The following is a 22,554-nucleotide window of genomic DNA, read 5'->3' as shown; positions in this document are numbered from 1 at the left end:
TCTCAAGGGTGGTAAGTTGTACTAATTAAATGGAACCTTTTCCCCTCAAAAAGACTTCACCCAGAATCTTCAGTAAAAAGCCACTTTACAATGAATTGAAGAAATGGGTTTCGAAGCCTCTTGCTTGGCTTCAGTCACAGCAGAAAATTTTGGATTTTTCCAATCACTCATTCACCAAAAAGATATGAACGGAAAGCAGTCCTCTCTCCAGATGAAAAACCTAAGTTCAGTGGAGGCTGGTCTACTACTACTTATTCTTAACTTTCCACTAGATTCACAAACTACACTCTTTCTATTTTCCCCAACCTCCAGTACTGAATTTCAATGGAGAGAGAATCCTGAATATTTTTCTGTCAATCTCCCGTTCTCTGGATAATCAGCTCTCTGCAAAAGGATTGTTGTGGGGAGGAGCTCCCACCCACTTGTTCCTAGGCACAAAATACCAGGCAATAAGTAGTCATAGTAGCTGAACTTTGAGTAAGGAAGATGTCTCTTGGTTTGAAGACCCAGGCTCAATGCAGCCATGGCATACAGCAAGGGGAAACCTTGTTGACATCCCAGCTCACCTGAGATGCCCACCCACTCACCTTATGAGACCCTGCACCCATGCACGCCACTGGGCACACACAGAGCCCACTCACATAGACATCCCCAGACAGCAACGTAACACAAATTCCACAGCCATTTGTTCACATAGGAGTTTTTTTAATACAGCATCCTCCTTAGACGGCATTCAAAGGCAGTGGTCTCTGTCGTTACAGCAGTAGAGCTCGTGCACTTGCTGTACGTCCTGGTGGACTTTTCGCGTTTTGCAGTCGCTGGTATAGAAGCCGCATTTTTTGTAGTAGCGCATGACATGTTTAGTTGCCACTGGGAAGAGAAAGAAAAGTATCTGGCTTACTGTTAGTAACTGGTGAAAGATGCTTGATGATAATGTCAGGATCCACCCCTTGCTAGGTCCCCATCAGTGACAGCTGGGGAAACGGGGGTCTGTGCTGAAGGGCAGGTTTTTGCTACCACTGTTGCCAGGTATAGCACCCAGCACCCCTGCTTATCCTCAGGAATGAATGGCAACTCTTCCCTGGCATTAGGTGAAGCACTGTAATTGGGACGCCACTGGCTAGAGGGCCCAACTTGGACCCTGACTTGAGATACCTCAGCCAGGTGGACTGCATCACATGGACTTATCCAGGATCCCATCTGTACCTTGGCATGCTAGAGTTTGACTGGAGAATCAAAAGTGAACTTAGAAAATTCATGTTTCTCTCACTGCCTGCAGGTATTGTTGCTTCAGAGAATTTCCAGGGGGATATGTACCATCATGTGACTGAAGGCTTGCAATCAGGTTTCGTATGGAGGCTGCATTAGGATAGCTTAGAGCTCCATTGGAACGAGGTGCTTGAACAACGAGAGAAGCACCTCATTCCAATGGAAGCTCTAAGCTTCCATTGTACTACTTGTACTACTGAAGTTGCAAGATCCCCGGCCTCCTCTGCACCCAGTCATACTAGCCATGCCCAATCAGCCACTCATGGAAATGCACTGAAAATAAGGGGGGTGGGGAGAGAAAGACAAGAAGGACCACTCACTTGAAGTGCTTCTGTACAAGACGCAGGCTGCTGGGTGTCCTGAGTGTGGATCATCAGGGCAATTCTCTTCATGTGGGGTATCTGGTACACATGGCTGTCCTTCACCCTCTGAACTGCACACGCTACAGATTAAGGCATTTGCTGTTAAAAGAAGAAAGGAAGGAAGGAAGGGAGGGAGGGAGGGAGGCACCTGCTGTAAGGCATGCTTCTTTGTTTACATGTCTTGTCCCTTCCTGAGCTTCTAAGTCACCAAACTCGTTTCCTTCAAAGAACAAAAAATGCTGAGATGCCCTGAGTCTAAAAAGGACATTGGTGGTTCTTACAGAAGGTGTAAATTGATCCCCATGGAGTTCCGCAGAACGTGATTGGCTGTGCCTACAACCAGGAGCACCCTCCCCTCTGCCACATCCCCATAGCAGGCACCTGAGGGTGCGGCCAGCTCCAGCATTGTAGAGACTTTGCAGAAAGGGTCCTCTAGTGAGCCTCCTGAGAGTGGCAGGTGCCAAGCAGCAGCTTAGAGTTGCCATATTTCAAAAAGTGAAAATCTAGACACTAAAGTTGTAGAGCTTTTATTCTTCTTCTCCTTATTAGCCAGGGTTGTTGATTTTTGGGACATAATTGCAAAAAAGAGAGAAAAGAATAAAGAGCTTTTTGAGCTATTTTTAAGGGAAATTTCCCAATACTGTATGATAATGCTGACATGGGTGGCCATATGTCTGGATTTCCACGAACATTTTAGTGATTTCTGTTTGGACACTGCTTCTGACGTATGGCTACCCTAGAACAGCCGGATGGGCAACGTCAGTAGATGTGAACACCAGAGAGTTTGCACCAACGAGAGTGTGTGTGTTTCACTGCAGCTATGTTAGAAGGAGCACTGCCTACAGCTCCCATTTTAAGCTGCCAGGTTTATGCAGACAATTAAACATTTTTTAAAAACTAGTTGGTGAACTGCATGGGGAGGGGAAAGGCTGCACTTATGACTATTGCAAATTACTATGTTTTTTTAAATCAAATGTTTTAATAAGTAAATAAATAAAGTTAAAATAAGCCCCCCCCCGCCCTTTGCAATAGAGCATCATTCCCCTGAAAAACCTTCTGAAGTTGGGACCGTGCAGGGATTACAAGGACAGGAGACATAGTGGGATCTGTGGAAATCATCTCTGCCAATACCCTGACCCAAGCACGGTGGGTGATGATGCTTGTATAGATCTGGCACTTGTTACCATCCAAGCCTTTCTCCAGGCAACGTTTGCATTATTTCCAAAGTTAGCCTTTCAACCATTATCCCCAAATAGGTGCCAGAGCTAAAAAGAGAAAGAAAAAAGCTTACGGGTTCGCCAGTTCTTAGGAAGATAGGTGGTGAACATACAGCACATTTGAATTGGTGGCCTACCATGTTTTTCCATTGGCAGGTGGGACTTACCTCCACAGCTGAGGCAGAGCAAAAGACAGACTCCAAGCAGCCAGACCTGAGCCAAGCGTGGCTTCATGTTAGCAAGGAAAAAGCTGTGTCTGATTAGAAAGACTGTTTTGAAGAGTGATTGCTTGGAGACAGAGGACTAGGCTTCCTGGTAATAAGGAGGAGGAAGAGCTCAAATACTTCTCTCCGTCTGAGGCTCAATACAGTCATTATATAAGGCTGAGAGGGGCCTTCTTGGCTGCTCAACCCATTCTAATGGGCTTCAAGGTACAAGAGGGCTCTGGGGTGGCTCTGAAGAGCAGCAGAGATGTGGGTGGTGGTTCCTTGAGCCATTAAGTGCATTATGTCCTGATTGTTTAACAGATCCTAATGGGATGTGGGTTCAGCTGGATGCTCTACAGAATGTTCCATACGTCAGTGGTTCTCTGATGCTATCTTTTGTGGAGGCATGCCCGTTCCTTTGAATGGGTTCTCTGCCCAGCTCCACATTTCCTGGTTGACGGAGCCACGCAAACCAAAAGAGGAGCATGGTGCACCAGGGTAGGCAAGTTCAGTAGCTGCTTTGGCTCTGAGGCCCAGAGCATACAGCTTTTAATTTTAACAATCCTAAGTGCTTGAGATACCCCAGTAAAAAGGTAAAGGACCCCTGGACGGTAAAGTTCAGTCAAAGGCGACTATGGGGTTGTGGTGCTCATCTCGCTTTCAGGCTGAGGGAGCCGGCGTTTGTCTGCAGACAGCTTTCTGGGTCATGTGGCCAGCAGGACTAAACTGCTTCTGGCACAATGGAACAGCATGACTGAAGCCAGAGTGCACGGAAATGCAATGTCCTTTTCCGCCACAGTGGTACTTATTTATCTACTTGCACTGGCGCACTTTTGGACTGCTAGGTTGTCCAGAGCTGGGACTAATCCAACCCGAGATTCTGAAATCCTCTACAGAATGTCCTAGAGCTCAGCTTCCAAATGATGCTGTCTTACTCGAGGACCTAAAGGACATATTTCACCAGCGCTACCGGGTGAATTGGCTGGGAGGCCACACAGCTACTGACCCTGCACCCACTGAGTGGATTTCTGTACGGTCCTCAGATGCTCCAAAGGGTGATAAGTTGGACTAATTAAATGGAATCTTTTCCCCTCAAAAAGACTTCACCCAGAATCTTCAGTAAAAAGCCACTTTACAATGAATTGAAGAAATGAGTTTCAAAGCCTCTTGCTTGGACTCTGTCACAGCAGAAAATTTTTCCCATCACTCATTCACCAGAAAGATATGAACGGAAAGCAGTCCTCTCTCCAGATGAAAAACCTAAGTTCAGGGGAGGTTGGTCTACTACTACTTATTCTTAAGTATCCACTAGATTCCCAAACTACTCTCTTTCTATTTTCCCCAACCTCCAGTACTGAATTTCAATGGAGAGAGAATCCTGAATATTTTTCTGTCAATCTCCTGTTCTCTGGATAGTCAGCTCTCTGCAAAAAGATTGTTGTGGTGAGGTGGTCCCACCCACTTGTTCCTAGGCAGAAAATACCAGGCAATAAGTAGTCATAGTAGCTGAACCTCTAGTAAGGAAGATGTCACTTGGTTTGAAGACCCAGGCTCAATGCAGCCATGGCATACAGCCAGGAGAAACCTTGTTGAAATCCCAGCTCACCTGCGATGCCCACCCTCTCACCTGCTGAGTCCCTGCACCCACGCACGCCACTGGGCACACACAGAGCCCACTCACATAGACATCCCCACACAGCAACGTAACTCAAATTGCACAGCCATTTGTTCACATAGGAGTTCTTTTAATACAGCATCCTCCTTAGACGTCATTCAAAGGCAGTGGTCTCTGTCGTTACAGCAGTGGAGCTCGTGCACTTCCGGTACGTCATCGTAGACTTTTTGAGTTTTGCAGTCGCTGGTATAGAAGCCGCATTTTTTGTAGTAGCGCAACACACGTCCAGTTTCTGATGGGAAGAGAAAGAAAAGTATCTGGGTTACTGTTAGTAACTGGTGAAAGTTGCTTGATGATAATGTCAGGATCCGGCTTCCGGGGTGGCGCCATCGGCAATGGTGGATTCCCTCTGAACCGGAGGGACCAGCTCCACGTGAAACGGGTCCTTTCCGCTCCGGCGAAGCGGAGACCCTTTTAGAAATCACAGGCGGATGAAGCCTGTGACCGTGGGACTCAGCGGGCACCCTTAGCGCCCCCCCCAACCCACCACGGAACCCACTAACGGGCTCCAAAGCAAAGAGGGGGAAGTGGCACGGTGCTGTGAGTCAATTGCTTTTTCCGTGGAGCGAAGCCACATAGCTGTTGCTGGAGAGCGCTGCCTTTTTCCTGGGACAATTTGGCATCTAAAATAATCACCCGTGAGTGCTTAAACATTGAACAATTGGTCTACAAATAAGAACTGGCGATTAGAAAGGAATTGAACTTAAAAATTCACCTTAATTTGGTACTGAAACGGGAAGGTCTAAACAGGAAGTCAGCCTTCCATTTCCTTGTAGTCAGAAGAAAGCAAAGATAACATACACTAGAGCTTAGAAAATCACTTTTAAAGGATTGGTTTTCACCATTTAAAATCGTTGAACCCTCCTTCGGTAGCAGGAGAAGAAGGGGGATCTTTTTTTGGACTGTTTAAACCTGCAGAAGTGAGTTTAAAGTAAAGTAACTTTCCACCGTCCTGACTCTGGAGCGGGGTGTCAGAATTGACGTTTTGAAGCTCATTGACCAGAGACAAATGTTTTTGACAGATAGTTAAAAGAAGAGTAACATTGTGATTCCACTGTTTCCTTTTGCATTTTAAAGGAACAAATATTGACAAAATATCTTAAAAAAAGAAACTTTGTTGCTATTGTCCTTAAAAGAAAGAAGAACCAGAAGTTTTCCCCCTAGAGGGGGACTGTGAAACTGTAACCAATTCTAGGGAGCTTGCAGCTGCCACAGATTACAACCGTGGGAAAGGACTTGTGACCTTGCAGGACAATGTTTTCAGAAGCACTGTTGGGTGCTTTCTGTAAAATAAATGCCCCATTGGATTAGTTAAGTCAGAAGACGGATTTGATGACAAATGAGGCCAGAGCATTTGAACAGGTAGTGGGAAATTATATGGAGCCCACCCAGGAACTTAAACAGGAGTGTGTCCTGACAGAGCAGATGAGAGAAGAGGAGGATGCAGAATCTTGGGCGCCAGAGATGGAGGGACTTTTGGCCCAGCAGGAAAATGAGCCTTTGGATTTGACAAATGAACTTGGAAAAAACCAGATTTGGAAAGACAAAGTTTGGATTGATTTGGAAATGGGGGGTTGGACTGACCCCCCTATGCAGGGATGTTTGGACTTTCCGAGTCTGGCAATGGGCCGTCAGAGGTTTGGAGCTGTTGGGACTTCCAATTTTGGAGGGAATTTGAAACATGTCTTAAAGTACCACATGGAGTCTAGTCTGGACTATGGGAAAGGGGCTGATTTGTTGAAAAGGGTCAAAAACACTACCAAGCTGGAGTTCCCACAAGTGAAAGGAAAATATGAAGAAGAGCTGCGGAAGGGACATGGAAGAGATTTGAAGGCCTCGGATATAAGATCACCAGGTTAATGTGCCAGACTAATGGGATAAAAAGGACTGACAATCCCGGGACCGGGGGGAGGGGACGCTGGAAGAAGATTGGATTGTTTTTATTTTCGTTTTTTATAGTTAGAAATGTTTTATGAATGTTGGAAAAATGTTGAAATGAAATTACTTGGCTCTTGTAAAAATGTTTAAAGAATCAGGTAAAAAGGTAATGGTTATGAGAAGCTGGTAAAAATAAGATTTAAGTCTTAAGTTTTAAGGTTTTTTATAAGATAAGATGAAAATAGAGTAAGGTAATGTAATGACAGAATATTATGAATTGGGGAAAGGATTTGCTGTGACAATTATTAATCAAGATACAAGAGATGGGAGGAGGAGGAGGTCATGGAAAGAAGGTAATGAAAGTGGAGAATCTGAAAATGATGGTTTTCTTTTTTCTTTTTCTGTTTTTGTCTTTTTTCTATGTAATTTTTTTAAAAAATCTTTTTTTAATAAATATTTTTTTAAAAAAAGATAATGTCAGGATCCACCCCTTGCTAGGCCCCCATCAGTGACAGCTGGGGAAACGGGGGTCTGTGCTGAAGGGCAGGTTTTTGCTACCACTGTTGCCAGGTATAGCACCCAACCCCCCTGCTTATCCTGAAGAATGCTTATCCAGGATCCCATCTGTACCTTGACATGCTAGAGTTTGACTGGAGAATCAAAAGTGAACTTAGAAAATTCATGTTTCTCTTACTGCCTGCAGGTAATGTTGCTTCAGAGAATTTCCAGGGGGGATACGTTCCGTCATGTGACTGCAATCAGGTTTCGTATGGAGGCTGCATTAGGATAGCTTAGAGCTCCATTGGAACGAGGTGCTTGAACAACGAGAGAAGCACCTCATTCCAATGGAAGCTCTAAGCTTCCATTGTACTACTTGTACTACTGAAGTTGCAAGATCCCCGGCCTCCTCTGCACCCAGTCATACTAGCCATGCCCCATCAGCCACTCATGGAAATGCACTGAAAATAAGGGGGACGGGGAGAGAAAGACAAGAAGGACCACTCACTTGAAGTGATTCTGTACAAGACGCAGGCTGCGGGGTGTCCTGTATGTGGATCATCAGCGCATTTCTCTTCATATGGGGCAGCCTGTATACACGGCTGTCCTGGACCCTCTGAACTGCACAGGCTACAGATTAAGGCATTTGCAGTTAAAAGAAGAAAGGAAGGGAGGGAGGGAGGGAGGGAGGGAGGGAGGGAGGGAGGGAGGCACCTGCTGTAAGGCATGTTTTTCTGTTTACATGCCTTGTCCCTTCCTGAGCTTCTAAGTCACCAAACTCGTTGTTTCCTTCAAAGAAGAAAAATGCTGAGATGCCCTGAGTCTATAAAGGACATTGGTGGTGTTAGGATATTTCCGTTCCACCTTAAAAGGGAGCAGGCTTTGTGAGTCACAGAGTCTGCGTATTTCCTGTTCACAGGATGTTTCAGTTGTGTCTATGCTTTCATTTCTCTCTCTGTGTCTGAAACATGAAGCAGGCAGTCATGTTTTCTTTGTTCTGATCAACACTGAATAAACTTGTAAATAATGCTCTCCTGAGTGCATCTTTCGCTGTGCATTATCAGCTGATAGAGCGTGCATCAGCTCTGGAATGTGGCAAGCTATTTCTGGAGCTCGTGTCGCTAATTGCTGATACTGTGTGTCTACGAGAGATCAATGGACGTCCAGGGATGACTTGTGGGGCCATGATGGACTTTGTCTCCCTGGCAGTATCCCAACAACAGGTTTCGGGCCCAGATTCACGGCACTTACAGGAGAGTAAAGACTGCAAAAAAGGCTGTGAAGTTATGTGTGGGAAAAGCGAAAGTGAGGCTTTTTGTTGCCGCGGCAAAGTTTCTTTGAACTCCGGCCAACTAATTGGTCTGGGAGTCGAGCCAAGCAGGCCTCAAGATTTATGAGCTGCCGAGATAAGAAGTCTCTGAAGTGAAAAAGACTCACGGCTCAAGTAAAGAGTTGGAATGGAGTTTTTCCAAGCTTCTGAAGCTGCTGAGTGCCCAAAGTTAAATTGGCACAATTATCAGACCTGGGCAAAATGGTGTGAAAGTCTACTACGTCAGTTTGGAGTGTGGCATACTGTGTCTGAAGCCCCTCCAGTTCCTCTGACAGATAGATGGAGGGCCCAAAATTTAAAGGCCATAGACGTAATAGTCTTGTCCGTCTCTCTGGAGGAAATTGCCACGTTAGCTGGTAACACAACTGCACGCAAGATGTGGAATGCTTTGAAGATAGCCCATCCGCCAGTCATCCCAGCCCAGAGTTTGACTGCATTGGAGGTCCTGGCTGTTTCCCAGAATGCGAGTGAATGCAGGGATGTCGAGGGCACCGGTTGCAAGCTGCAGGGGGAGCTGACTGTGATGTCATCCCAGGCAGCATTCCAGCCCCAAGGGTGAGCCAAGGAGTCGGCAGCTGAGAGCTCTGTTTCTCGTGAGAACCAAGGTCATCGCCTTTGCAGAGGCCGGAAGGCCAGAGGTAAACAGAGACCGGTGCCTGCAGATGGCCCGAAGCAGAAGGGGGGGGTGAAGAGCCCACGCCAGTGGAAAACAAGGCTTTGTTTGCTGGCACAGCTTCACCAAAGGCTAAAGGCAAGTCTGATGGCCAGGAGCAGGGGGGCAAGCAGCAAAAGCCCACGCCCGTGGAAAACAAGGTTTTGCTTGCCAGAAAAACTGCTCCAAAGGCCAAGGCCAGATTTATTGTAGATTCTGGATGCACCCGCCATTTGGCAAAAGACCGGCATCTCTTTATCTCCTTCAAACCTCACATGGTGAGATCCACCTGGCTGACGGAAAGACGTTGCGAATCGCAGGAGAAGGGACTGTGAGACTGGCAAGTCTGCACACAACCATCAAAGGTGTACTTTATGTTCCAGGTGCTGCAGACAATTTGCTCAGTGTCCCACAGCTGACTGGGCATGGCTTTGAGATTTCCTTCAAGAGGAACGTCTGTGTCATCAGGAAAGGCAAAGAGGACATTTTGCATGCAAAGTTTATAGATGGATTGTTCTATATGATGACAATGGTGCTGTTGTGTCTAATGTTGATTCTTGTTGTGTTGCACAAACTAACAAAATTCTTCATGCAGGATGCATTCATGAAGCACACAGAAGATTTTGTCACATGTCTTGGCAGGCACTGGCCAAGATGCCAGGATTGGTTCAGGGTTTGAACATCAAACCCTGTAAGTTTCACATGAAATGTGTATCTTGTGCAGAGAACAAGGTGAAGGTTGCTCCAAAAGGCACGGAGTCTAGCAGGCAGGCTTCCAAACCCTACGAGCTAGTCCACGCAGACCTGGTTGGTCCACTTGCACCCTCTTTGGGTGGAGCAAGGTACTTCATGGTTCTGATTGATTCTTTTTCCAGGTACATTCATGTGTTTATGCTCGAGCAGAAATCGCAAGCGTTTCCGAAGTTCAAGGCATTCTGTGCTTGGTTGGAGAATGTTCACAGTAAACCTATCAGCTGTCTGTTTACTGATCGGGGCGGGGAGTTCACTTCTCAGCAGTTTCAAGCTTTCCTGACTGAGAAAGGAATCCAGCATGACTTGTCAGCGCCTAGATCGCCATGGATGAATGGACTTGCGGAGCGAGCAAATCAAACATTGCTTCAAGGCCTAAAAACCTTGCTGCATGATGCCAATCTCCCTGATAAGTATTGGGGGGAGGCTCTGTTGACTTTTGTTTACACTTATAATCACAGACTGTCATCACCTATTGGTTGTACCCCCTATGAGAAGATGTTTGGTAAGAAACCTTGCATCAAGCACATGAGAATCTTTGGTTCTGATATGTGGGTACACACCCCAAAGAGCAACAAGCTTGGGAAGCGTGGGGCACATGGTTTGTTCATGGGGTATGAAAAAGGTGCATACAGGGTATGGATGACTGACTCTAAGTCCATTAAGTTCACAAAGAGTGTTGAGTACAATCCTAAGTGGGGGGGAAATGTGGGAATTTTCCAGAGTTACCCAGAGGAGGATGAAGGTGATGTGAAAAAAGCAGATGGTGTTGAGGAAGAAGAGGATGATGATGATGATGATCAGAGTTCGGATTCCAGTTCATTGGGCGGCGCTGCTGCTGGTGTCAGCAACAGTGATGACACAGCAGACTACAAGAGCGCAAAGGCCTCAGTCAGACCATCTGATGCATCTGACAATGAACTGGAAGAACCACTGTTCACCATTGGTCACTTTTCTCCTAAGAAGGAGGAGATGAGTCCAGAAGACTTGCGTCTAGTACGCAGATCTGAAAGGGCGACCAAAGGCAGACCTCCAAAGAGATTTGCTGATGAGTTTGCTAAGACAGCAACTGCTGTTCTTAGTAGCTCAGAGAAGGTGTGGGAACCTTCAAGTTTCAAAGAGGTTCAGGAGTTAACCTCTAAAGATGCTGAGCCTTGGCTTAATGCCATGAAGGCTGAAGTTGATTCCTTGAATAGGAACCAAACTTGGGAACTGGTACCGGTAATCCCAGGAATGAGACTGGTTGGCAGCAAATGGGCCAAGACAGACCAGAATGGCAAGGTAGTTAGACACAAAGCCAGATTGGTTGCCAGAGGTTTTTCACAGGTACCAGGACAGGGTTACCACGAGACCTACTCACCCACCGTCAAGTATGAGAGCATTCGGCTAATGCTCAAAATTGCTGCAGAGGAGAAACTGCATGTTTCCCATCATGACATTAATACAGCTTTTTTGTACGGGATTTTGGGGGAGGAGCTGTATATGCTTCCACCTGATGGAATGCAGATACAGAAGGGAATGGTCTGTAAACTGCGGAAATCCTTATATGGTCTCAAGCAGAGTGCCAGGTGTTGGAACACAAAACTCACTGAGACATTGCTTTCCCTAGGTTTTCACCAGGGCAAAGCTGATCCATGTGTTTTTGTCAAGGAGGAGGGGCAAAACAAACTGTATTGTTTATGTTTTGTTGATGATCTTCTGATGTTTTGGAAGAATCAGGCTTTGTACCAAAGCACCCTAGCTCAGCTGAAGGAGCACTTTGACATGAAGGATCTTGGTGAGGTATCCAACTATCTTTCTCTGCAGGTGGAGAGGGACCAAGCAGGTAATTTTCTGGTACACCAAACACGGAAAATTGCTGATGTGTTAACCAGGTTGAATTTGGTTGATGCAAACCTAGCAGACACACCGATGGTGACAGGTTACCAGGTAGATAGTACTGCTGAAGCGTTTTCTGACACTAGGCTGTACAGATGCATTCTAGGCAAGTTGAATTTCATTGCTAGATGCTCAAGACCTGACATAGCTGTAAGCACTAACCTGCTTAGCAGACATGCTAATAATCCTACTGTTCAGGATTGGAAAGCTCTGAAGCACATAGCCTGCTATTTGAAAGGGACTTTGCACTACAGGCTGAGGTTCACCAGTCAGAAGACTGGAGGTCTTGAAATCTTTGCAGATGCTAGTTTTGGAAGTGACACCATGGATGGTACAAGCACTTCTGGGGCCATGATGGACTTTGTCTCCCTGGCAGTATCCCAACAGGTGGTTCTTACAGAAGGTGTAAATTGATCCCCATGGAGTTCTGCAGAACGTGATTGGCTGTGCCTAGAACCAGGAGCACCCTCCCCTCTGACACATCCCCATAACAGGCATCTGAGGGTGCAGCCAGCTCCAGCATTGTAGAGACTTTGCAGAAAGGGTCCTCTAGTGAGCCTCCTGAGAGTGGCAGGTGCCAAGCAGCAGCTTAGAGTTGCCATATTTCAAAAAGTAAAAATCTAGACACTAAAGTTGTAGAGCTTTTATTCTTCTTCTCCTTATTAGCCAGGGTTGTTGATTTTTGGGACATAATTGCAAAAAAGAGAGAAAAGAATAAAGAGGTTTTTGAGCTATTTTTAAGGGAAACTTCCCAATATGATAATACTGACATGGGTTGCCATATGTCCGGATTTCCACAGACATTTTTAGTGATTTCTGCTTGGACACTGCTTCCGACATATGGCAACCCTAAAACAGCCAGATAGGCAACATCAACAGATGTGAACACCAGAGAGTTTGCACCAACGGTGTGTGTGTGTGTGTGTGTGTCACTGCAGCTATAATAGGAGGAGCACTGCCTGCAGCTGCTATTGTAAGCTGTCAAGTTTGTGCAGACAATTAAACATTTTTTCAAAGCTAGTTGGTGAACTGCATGGGGAGGGGAAAGGCTGCACTTATGTCTGTTGCAAACTACTTTGATTTTTTTAAAATCAAATGTTTTAATAAGTAAAAAAATAAGTAAATAAATAAAGTTGAAATAATCCCCCCTGCCCTGTGCATTAGAGCATCATTCCCCTTCCTGAAGCTAGGACCGTGCAGGGATTACAAGGACAGGAGACATAGCGGGATCTGTGGAAATCATCTCTGCCAATACCCTGACCCCTTCATGGATCACTGCCTTGCCATGGCAAAGGGGCTTGGATAACTCAGAGAAGCTATGAGCTATACCGTGCAGGGCCACCCAAGATGGACAGGTCATAGTGGAGAGTTTTGACCAAACGTGATCCACCTGGAGCAGGAACCGGCAAGCCACTCCAGTATCCCTGCCAAGAAAACTCCATGGACATAGGCAACAGGCATATAAAAGTTATGACGCTGGAAGATGAGCCCCTCAGGTCGGAAGACGTTCAACATGCTACTGAGGAAGAGCGGAGGACAAGTACAAGTAGATCCAGAGCTGATGAAGCGGCTGGGCCAAAGCCGAAAGGACGGTCAGTTGCAAATATGCCTGGAAGCGAAAGGAAAATCCAATGCTGTAAAGAAAAATATTGTATAGGAACCTGGAATGTAAGAACCATGAACCTTGGTAAGTTGGATGTGGTCAAAAATGAGATGGCAAGAATAAATATTGACATCCTGGGCATCAGTGAACTAAAATGGATGGGAATGGGTGAATTCAGTTCGGATGACCATCATATCTACTACTGTGGGCAAGAATCCCGTAAAAGAAATGGAGTGGCCCTCATAGTCAACAGAAGAGTGGCGAAAGCTGTACTGGGATGCAATCTCAAAAATGATAGAATGATCTTGATACGATTCCAAGGCAGACCTTTTAACATCACAGTAATCCAAGTTTATGCACCAACCACTGGTGCTGAAGAAGTTGAAATTGACCAATTCTATGAAGACTTACAACACCTTATAGAAATGACACCAAAGAAGGATGTTCTTCTCATTATAGGGGATTGGAATGCTAAAGTAGGGAGTCAAGAGATAAAAGGAACAACTGGCAAGTTTGGCCTTGGAGTTCCAAACGAAGCAGGGCAAAGGCTAATAGAGTTCTGCCAAGAGAACAAGCTGGTCATCACAAACACTCTTTTCCAACAATACAAGAGACGACTCTACACATGGACATCACCAGACGGGCAGCATTGAAATCAGATTGATTATATTCTCTGCAGCCAAAGATGGAGAAGCTCTATACAGTCAGCAAAAACAAGACCTGGAGCTGACTGTGGCTCAGATCATCAGCTTCTTATAGCAAAATTCAAGCTTAAACTGAAGAAGGTAGGAAAAACCACTGGGCTGGTAAGATACAATCTAAGTCAAATCCCTGATGAATACACAGTGGAAGTGAGAAACAGGTTTAAGGATTTAGATTTGGTGGACAGAGTGCCTGAAGAACTATAGATGCAGGCTCGTAACATTATACAGCAGGCAGCAACTAAAACCATCCCAACAAAAAGGAAATGCAAGAAAGCAAAGTGGCTGTCCAATGAGGCCTTACAAATAGTGAGGGAGAGAAGGGAAGCAAAATGTGAGGGAGATAGTGAAAGATACAGGAAATTGAATGCAGATTTCCAAAGAATAGCAAGGAGAGACAAGAAGGCCTCCTTAAACGAGCAATGCAAAGAAATAGAGGAAAACAATAGAATGGGAAAAAACAGAGATCTGTTCAAGAAAACTGGAGATATGAAAGGAACATTTCGTACAAAGATTACCATAATAAAAGACAAAAGTGGAAAGGACCTAACAGAAGCAGAAGACATCAAGAAGAAGTGGCAAGAATACACAGAGGAACTATACCAGAAAGAAATGGATGGCTCGTACACCCCGGGTAGTGTGGTTGCTGACCTTGAGCCAGACATCCTGGAGAGTGAAGTCAAATGGGCCTTAGAAAGCACTGCTAACAACAAGGCCAGTGGAAGTGATGATATTCCAGCTGAACTATTTAATATTTTAAACGATGATGCTGTTAAGGTGCTACACTCAATATGCCAGCAAGTTTGGAAAACTCAGCAGTGGCCAGAGGATTGGAGAAGATCAGTCTACATCCCAATTCCAAAGAAGGGCAGTGCCAAAGAATGCTCCAACTACCGCACAATTGCACTCATTTCACACGCTAGCAAGGTTATGCTTAAAATTCTACAAGGCAGGCTTAAGCAGTATGTGGACCGAGAACTCCCAGAAGTGCAAGCTAGATTTCGAAGGGGCAGAGGAACCAGAGACCAAATTGCAAACATGCGCTGGATTATGGAGAAAGCTAGAGAGTTCCAGAAAGACATCTACTTCTGTTTCATTGACTATGCAAAAGCCTTTGACTGTGTCGACCACAGCAAACTATGGCAACTTCTTAAAGAAATGGGAGTGCCTGATCACCTCATCTGTCTCCTGAGAAATCTCTATGTGGGACAAGAAGCTACAGTTAGAACTGGATATGGAACAACTGATTGGTTCAAAATTGGGAAAGGAGTACAGCAAGGCTGTATATTGTCTCCCGGCTTATTTAACTTATATGCAGAATTCATCATGCTAAAGGCTAGGCTGGATGAATCCCAAACTGGAATTAAGATTGCCGGAAGAAATATCAACAACCTCAGATATGCAGATGACACAACCTTGATGGCAGAAAGTGAGGAGGAATTAAAGAACCTTTTAATGAGGGTGAAAGAGGAAAGCGCTAAATATGGTCTGAAGCTCAACATCAAAAAAACGAAGATCATGGCCACTGGTCCCATCACCTCCTGGCAAATAGAAGGGGAAGAAATGGAGGCAGTGAGAGATTTTACCTTCTTGGGCTCCATGATCACTGCAGATGGTGACAGTAGTCACGAAATTAAAAGACGCCTGCTCCTTGGGAGAAAGGCGATGGCAAACCTAGACAGTATCTTAAAAAGCAGAGACATCACCTTGCCAACAAAGGTCCGTATAGTTAAAGCCATGGTTTTCCCAGTAGTGATGTATGGAAGTGAGAGCTGGACCATAAAGAAGGCTGATCGCCGAAAAATTGGTGCCTTTGAATTATGGTGCTGGAGGAATCCCATGGACTGCAAGAAGATCAAACGTATCCATTCTTAAGGAAATCAGCCGTGAGTGGTCACTGGAAGGACAGATCCTGAAGCTGAGGCTCCAAGACTCATGGCCACCTCATGAGAAGAAAAGACTCCCTGGAAAAGACCCTGATGTTGGAAAAGATGGAGGGCACAAGGAGAAGGGGACGACAGAGGACGAGATGTTTGGACGGTGTTCTCGAAGCTACAAACATGAGTCTGACCAAACTGCGGGAGGCAGTGGAAGACAGGAGTGCCTGGCGTGCTCTGGTCCATGGGGTGACGAAGAGTCGGACACGACTAAACGACTAAACAACAACAACAATACCCTGACCCAAGCACAGTGGGTGACGATGCCTGTATAGATCTGGCATTTAATAGCATTTAAACCTTTCTCCAGGTCTGCGCTATTTCCAAAGTTAGCCTTTCGATCATTATCCCCAAATAGGTGCCAGAGCTAAAAAGAGAAAGAAAAAAGCTTATGGGTTCCCCAGTTCTTGGGAAGATAGGTGGTGAACATGCAGCACATTTGAACTGGTGGCCTACCATGTTTTTCCATTTGCAGGTGGGACTTACCTCCACAGCTGAGGCAGAGCAAAACACAGACTCCAAGCGGCCAGGCGTGAGCTAAGCGTGGCTTCATGTTAGCAAGGAAAAAGCCCTGACCCATGGGAAAGACTTTTGGTACGTTGAGGCTGCTTTGAAGGCTGAAAACTTGGAGACAGCGGACTAGGCTTCCTGGCAGTAAGTAGAAGGGGCAGCTCTATCTCTGTTGAGCAACACGTCTCTCCGTCTGAGGCTCAATACTGTCATTATATAAGGCCGAGACGTGCCTTCTTGGCTGCTCACCCCATTCTAGTGGGCTTCAATGTACAAGAGGGCTCTGGGGTGGTGTGGGTGGTGGTTCCTTGAGCCATTAAGTGCATCATGTCCTGATTGTTTAACAAATGTTAATGGGATCTGGGTTCAGCTGGATGCTCTACAGCATGTCCCAGACGTCAGTGGTTCTCTGATGCTATCTTTTGTGGAGGCATGCCCGTTCCTTTCAGTGGGTTCTCTGCCCAGCTTCACATTTCTTGGTTGACTGAGCCACGCAAACCAAAAGAGGAGCATGGTGCACCAGGGTAGGCAAGTTCAGAAGCTGCTTTGGCTCTGAGGCCGAGAACATACAGCTTTTAATTTTAACAATCCTAAGTGCTTGCGAGGGACAAGTGCTTGTGATACCCCAGTAAAAAGGTAAAAGGTAAAAGACCCCTGGACGGTTACGTCCAGTCAAAGACAACTTTGTGGTTGAGGCACTCATCTCACTTTCAGGCCAAGGGAGCCGGTGTTTGTCCACAGACAGCTTTCCAGGTCATGTGGCCAGCAGGACTAAACTGCTTCTGGCACAACGAGACAACATGACTGAAGCCAGAGCACACGGAAACACCATGTACAGTGGTACCTCGTGCTACAGATGCTTCAGGTTACAGACGCTTCACGTTACAGACTATCCCAGAAATAGTACCTTGGGTTAAAAAGTTTGCTTCAGGATGAGAACAAAAATTGTGCGGCGGCAGCGCAACGGCAGCGGGAGGCCCCATTAGCTAAAGTGGTACCTCAGGTTAAGAACAGTTTCAGGTTAAGTACGGACCTCCAGAAAGAAATAAGTTCTTAATCTGAGGTACCAATGTACCTTCCCCCCACAGTGGTACCTATTTATCTGCTTGCATTGGTGAGCTTTCAAACTGCTAGGTTGGCAGGAGCTGGGACTGACCCAACTCAAGATTCTGAATGTCCTAGAGGTAAAGGTGCCCCTGCCCGCACGGGCCAGTCTTGACAGACTCTAGGGTTGTGCGCTCATCTCACTCTAGAGGCCGGGGGCCAGAGCTGTCCACAGACACTTCCAGGTCACGTGGCCAGTGTGACAAGCTGCATCTGGCGAGCCAGCGCAGCACACGGAACGCCGTTTACCTTCCCGCTATAAAGCGGTACCTATTTATCTACTTGCACTTAAGGGTGCTTTCGAACTGCTAGGTGGGCAGGAGCTGGGACTGAATGACAGGAGCTCACCCCGCCGCGGGAATTCAAACCGCCAACCATGCGATCGGCAAGTCCTAGGCACTGAGGTTTTACCCACAGCGCCACCTGCGTCCCTACAATTCCTTTCAATTAACAAGACTTTCATTATATAAGGCTCAGAGGCACCTTCTTTGTACCTCAGGGCACCTGTCCCTGCTAGGCTTGAAAGGCACAAGGAGTTTTATAAGTGCATAATATACTGCTTGTTTGGACAAATCCAAATGGGCTGAAGCTGAGGAACCAGCCTGATGCAGTTAAAAGTGTCCCAGACTTCAGCAACCCTCTTACATGTAGGGATTACTTGTTTACCACCAGGAAGCTTCAGCCAGGCCCATATGTGCTACTCACATGGTTGTTTCATAGTCCTAGGCCTCCCTGGGCCCCTGATGCTATCTATAGGGAAGGATTGCAGTATGTGTTCCCCACCAGGAAGCTGCAGCCAGGCATACGTGATTGTTGCATCACACGAAACTTCAGCTGACTAGGCAGTATTAGACCTGGATCAAAGACCAGTTTTTACATTTAAAGGTTTGGATACAGAAGGGTATATTTTACTCGAGGACCTAAAGGGCATATTTCACCAGCGCTACCGGGTGAATGGGCTGGGAGGCCACACAGCTACTGACCCTGCACCCACTGAGTGGATTTCTGTACGGTCCTCATAAGCTCTCAAGGGTGGTAAGTTGTACTAATTAAATGGAACCTTTTTCCCTCAAAAAGACTTCACCCAGAATCTTCAGTAAAAAGCCACTTTACAATGAATTGAAGAAATGAGTTTCGAAGCCTCTTGCTTGGCTTCAGTCACAGCAGAAAATTTTGGATTTTCCCAATCACTCATTCACCAAAAAGATATGAACGGAAAGCAGTCCTCTCTCCAGATGAAAAACCTAAGTTCAGTGGAGGCTGGTCTACTACTACTTATTCTTAACTTTCTACTAGATTCACAAACTACACTCTTTCTATTTTCCCCAACCTCCAGTACTGAATTTCAATGGAGAGAGAATCCTGAACATTTTTCTGTCAATCTCCCCCTCTTTAGCTAATCGGCTCTTTGCAAAAGGATTGTTGTGGGGAGGAGCTCCCACCCACTTGTTCCTAGGCAGAAAATACCAGGCAATAAGTAGTCATAGTAGCTGAACTTTGAGTAAGGAAGATGTCTCTTGGTTTGAAGACCCAGGCACAATGCAGCCATGGCATACAGCCAGGAGAAACCTTGCTGACATCCCAGCTCACCTGAGATGCCCACCCACTCACCTGATGAGACCCAGCACCTACGCACGCCATTGGGCACACACAGAGCCCACTCACATAGACATCCCCAGACAGCAACGTAACACAAATTGCACAGCCATTTGTTCACATAGGAGTTTTTTTAATACAGCATCCTCCTTAGACGGCATTCAAAGGCAGCGGTCTCTGTCGTTACAGCAGTAGAGCTCGTGCACTTGCTGTACGTCCTGGTGGACTTTTCGCGTTTTGCAGTCGCTGGTATAGAAGCCGCATTTTTTGTAGTAGCTCATGACATGTTTAGTTGACACTGGGAAGAGAAAGAAAAGTATCTGGGTTACTGTTAGTAACTGGTGAAAGATGCTTGATGATAATGTCAGGATCCACCCCTTGCTAGGTCCCCATCAGTGACAGCTGGGGAACCGGGGGTCTGTGCTGAAGGGCAGGTTTTTGCTACCACTGTTGCCAGGTATAGCACCCAGCACCCCTGCTTATCCTCAGGAATGAATGGCAACTTTTCCCTGGCATTAGGTGAATCACTGCAATTGGGACGCCACTGGCCAGGGGGCCCAACCTGGACCCTGACTCGAGATACCTCAGCCAGGTGGACTGCATCACATGGACTTATCCAGGATCCCATCTGTACCTTGGCATGCTAGAGTTTGACTGGAGAATCAAAAGTGAACTTAGAAAATTCATGTTTCTCTCACTGCCTGGAGGTATTGTTGCTTCAGAGAATTTCCAGGGGGATATGTACCGTCATGTGACTGAAGGCTTGCAATCAGGTTTTGTATGGAGGCTGCATTAGGATAGCTTAGAGCTCCATTGGAACGAGGTGCTTGAACAACGAGAGAAGCACCTCATTCCAATGGAAGCTCTAAGCTTCCATTGTACTACTTGTACTACTGAAGTTGCAAGATCCCCGGCCTCCTCTGCACCCAGTCATACTAGCCATGCCCCATCAGCCACTCATGGAAATGCACTGAAAATAAGGGGGATGGGGAGAGAAAGACAAGAAGGACCACTCACTTGACGTGATTCTGTACAAGACGCAGGCTGCAGGGTGTCCTGAATGTGGATCATCAGGGCAATTCTCTTCATGTGGGAAATATGATTTACATGGCTCTCCTGAATACTTTGAACTGCACTTCCTACAGATTAAGGCATTTGCTGTTAAAAGAAGAAAGGAAGGGAGGGAGGGAGGGAGGCACATGCTGTAAGGCATGCTTCTTTGTTTACATGTCTTGTCCCTTCCTGAGCTTCTAAGTCACCAAACTCGTTTCCTTCAAAGAACAAAAAATGCTGAGATGCCCTGAGTCTAAAAAGGACATTGGTGGTTCTTACAGAAGGTGTAAATTGATCCCCATGGAGTTCCGCAGAACGTGATTGGCTGTGCCTACAACCAGGAGCACCCTCCCCTCTGCCACATCCTCATAGCAGGCACCTGAGGGTGCGGCCAGCTCCAGCATTGTAGAGACTTTGCAGAAAGGGTTCTCTAGTGCGCCTCCTGAGAGTGGCAGGTGCCAAGCAGCAGCTTAGAGTTGCCATATTTCAAAAAGTGAAAATCTAGACACTAAAGTTGTAGAGCTTTTATTCTTCTTCTCCTTATTAGCCAGGGTTGTTGATTTTTGGGATATAATTGCAAAAAAGAGAGAAAAGAATAAAGAGCTTTTTGAGCTATTTTTAAGGGAAATTTCCCAATATGATAATGCTGACATGGGTTGCCATATGTCTGGATTTCCATGAACATTTTAGTGATTTCTGTTTGGACACTGCTTCTGACGTATGGCTACCCTAGAACAGCCGGATGGGCAACGTCAATAGATGTGAACACCAGAGAGTTTGCACCAACGAGAGAGAGAGAGAGAGAGAGAGAGAGAGAGAGAGAGAGAGAGTGTGTCTCACTGCAGCTATATTAGAAGGAGCACTGCCTACAGCTCCCATTTTAAGCTGCCAGGTTTATGCAGACAATTAAACATTTTTTAAAAACTAGTTGGTGAACTGCATGGGGAGGGGAAAGGCTGCACTTATGACTATTGCAAATTACTATGTTTTTTTAAATCAAATGTTTTAATAAGTAAATAAATAATGTTAAAATAAGCCCCCCCCCGCCCTGTGCAATAGAGCATCATTCCCCTGAAAAACCTTCTGAAGTTGGGACCGTGCAGGGATTACAAGGACAGGAGACATAGTGGGATCTGTGGAAATCATCTCTGCCAATACCCTGACCCAAGCACGGTGGGTGATGATGCTTGTATAGATCTGGCACTTGTTACCATCCAAGCCTTTCTCCAGGCAACGTTTGCATTATTTCCAAAGTTAGCCTTTCAATCATTATCCCCAAATAGGTGCCAGAGCTAAAAAGAGTTCGCCACTTCTTAGGAAGATAGGTGGTGAACATACAGCACATTTGAATTGGTGGCCTACCATGTTTTTCCATTGGCAGGTGGGACTTACCTCCACAGCTGAGGCAGAGCAAAAGACAGACTCCAAGCAGCCAGACCTGAGCCAAGCGTGGCTTCATGTTAGCAAGGAAAATGCTGTGTCTGATTAGAAAGACTGTTTTAAGAGTGATTGCTTGGAGACAGAGGACTAGGCTTCCTGGTAATAAGGAGGAGGAAGAGCTCAAATACCTCTCCCCTTCTGAGGCTCAATACTGTCATTATATAAGGCCGAGAGGGGCCTTCTTGGCTGCTCAACCCATTCTAATGGGCTTCAAGGTACAAGAGGGCTCTGGGGTGGCTCTGAAGAGCAGCAGAGATGTGGGTGGTGGTTCCTTGAGCCATTAAGTGCATTATGTCCTGATTGTTTAACAGATCCTAATGGGATGTGGGTTCAGCTGGATCCTCTATAGAATATTCCATACCTCAGTGGTCCTCTGATGCTATCTTTTGTGGAGGCATGCCCGTTCCTTTTAATGGGTTCTCTGCCCAGCTCCACATTTCCTGGTTGACGGAGCCACGCAAACCAAAAGAGGAGCATGGTGCACCAGGGCAGGCAAGTTCAGAAGCTGATTGGGCTCTGAGGCCCAGAGCATACATCTTTTAATTTTAACAATGCTAAGTGATTGTGATACCCCAGTAAAAAGGTAAAAGGCAAAGGACCTGTGGACGGATAAGTCTAGTCAAAGACAAGTATGGGGTTCAGGCACTCATCTCACTTTCAGGCCGAGGGAGCCAGCGTTTGACCACAGACAGCTTTCCAGGTCATGTGGCCAGCATGACTAAACCGCTTCTGGAGCAACAGAACAACATGACAAAAGCCAGAGCACATGGAAACACCCTGTACAGTGGTACCTCATGTTACAGATGCTTCAGGTTACAGACACTTCAGGTTACAGACTCCGCTATCCCAGAAATAGTACCTTGGGTTAAGAAATTTGCTTCAGGATGAGAACAGA

At 46.1% G+C, this 22,554-nt stretch overlaps 3 long non-coding RNA genes across 3 annotated transcripts; all 3 read right to left on the bottom strand.

Annotated features, from left to right (window-relative positions):
- Window positions 1–684: 684 nt before the first annotated feature.
- On the bottom strand, window positions 685–7,749 carry LOC308581290. The gene is made up of 2 exons (XR_014004934.1): window positions 7,614–7,749; window positions 685–870 (listed from the first exon to the last, which is right to left on the bottom strand). It is a non-coding gene; the product is annotated as an uncharacterized lncRNA (long non-coding RNA).
- Window positions 4,779–7,178, bottom strand: LOC308581413. The gene is made up of 2 exons (XR_014005067.1): window positions 7,096–7,178; window positions 4,779–5,041 (listed from the first exon to the last, which is right to left on the bottom strand). It is a non-coding gene; the product is annotated as an uncharacterized lncRNA (long non-coding RNA).
- An 11,529-nt stretch (window positions 7,750–19,278) lies between the features above and the next one.
- On the bottom strand, window positions 19,279–20,557 carry LOC308581298. The gene is made up of 2 exons (XR_014004944.1): window positions 20,184–20,557; window positions 19,279–19,464 (listed from the first exon to the last, which is right to left on the bottom strand). It is a non-coding gene; the product is annotated as an uncharacterized lncRNA (long non-coding RNA).
- Window positions 20,558–22,554: the final 1,997 nt, after the last annotated feature.

The sequence above is a fragment of the Podarcis bocagei genome (genome assembly GCF_964188305.1).
Source record: "Podarcis bocagei genome assembly, chromosome: 2".
Taxonomy (NCBI): Eukaryota; Metazoa; Chordata; class Lepidosauria; order Squamata; family Lacertidae; genus Podarcis; species Podarcis bocagei.
Note: the sequence above shows the minus strand (reverse complement) of the source record. Positions and strands in the feature narration are given on the sequence as shown.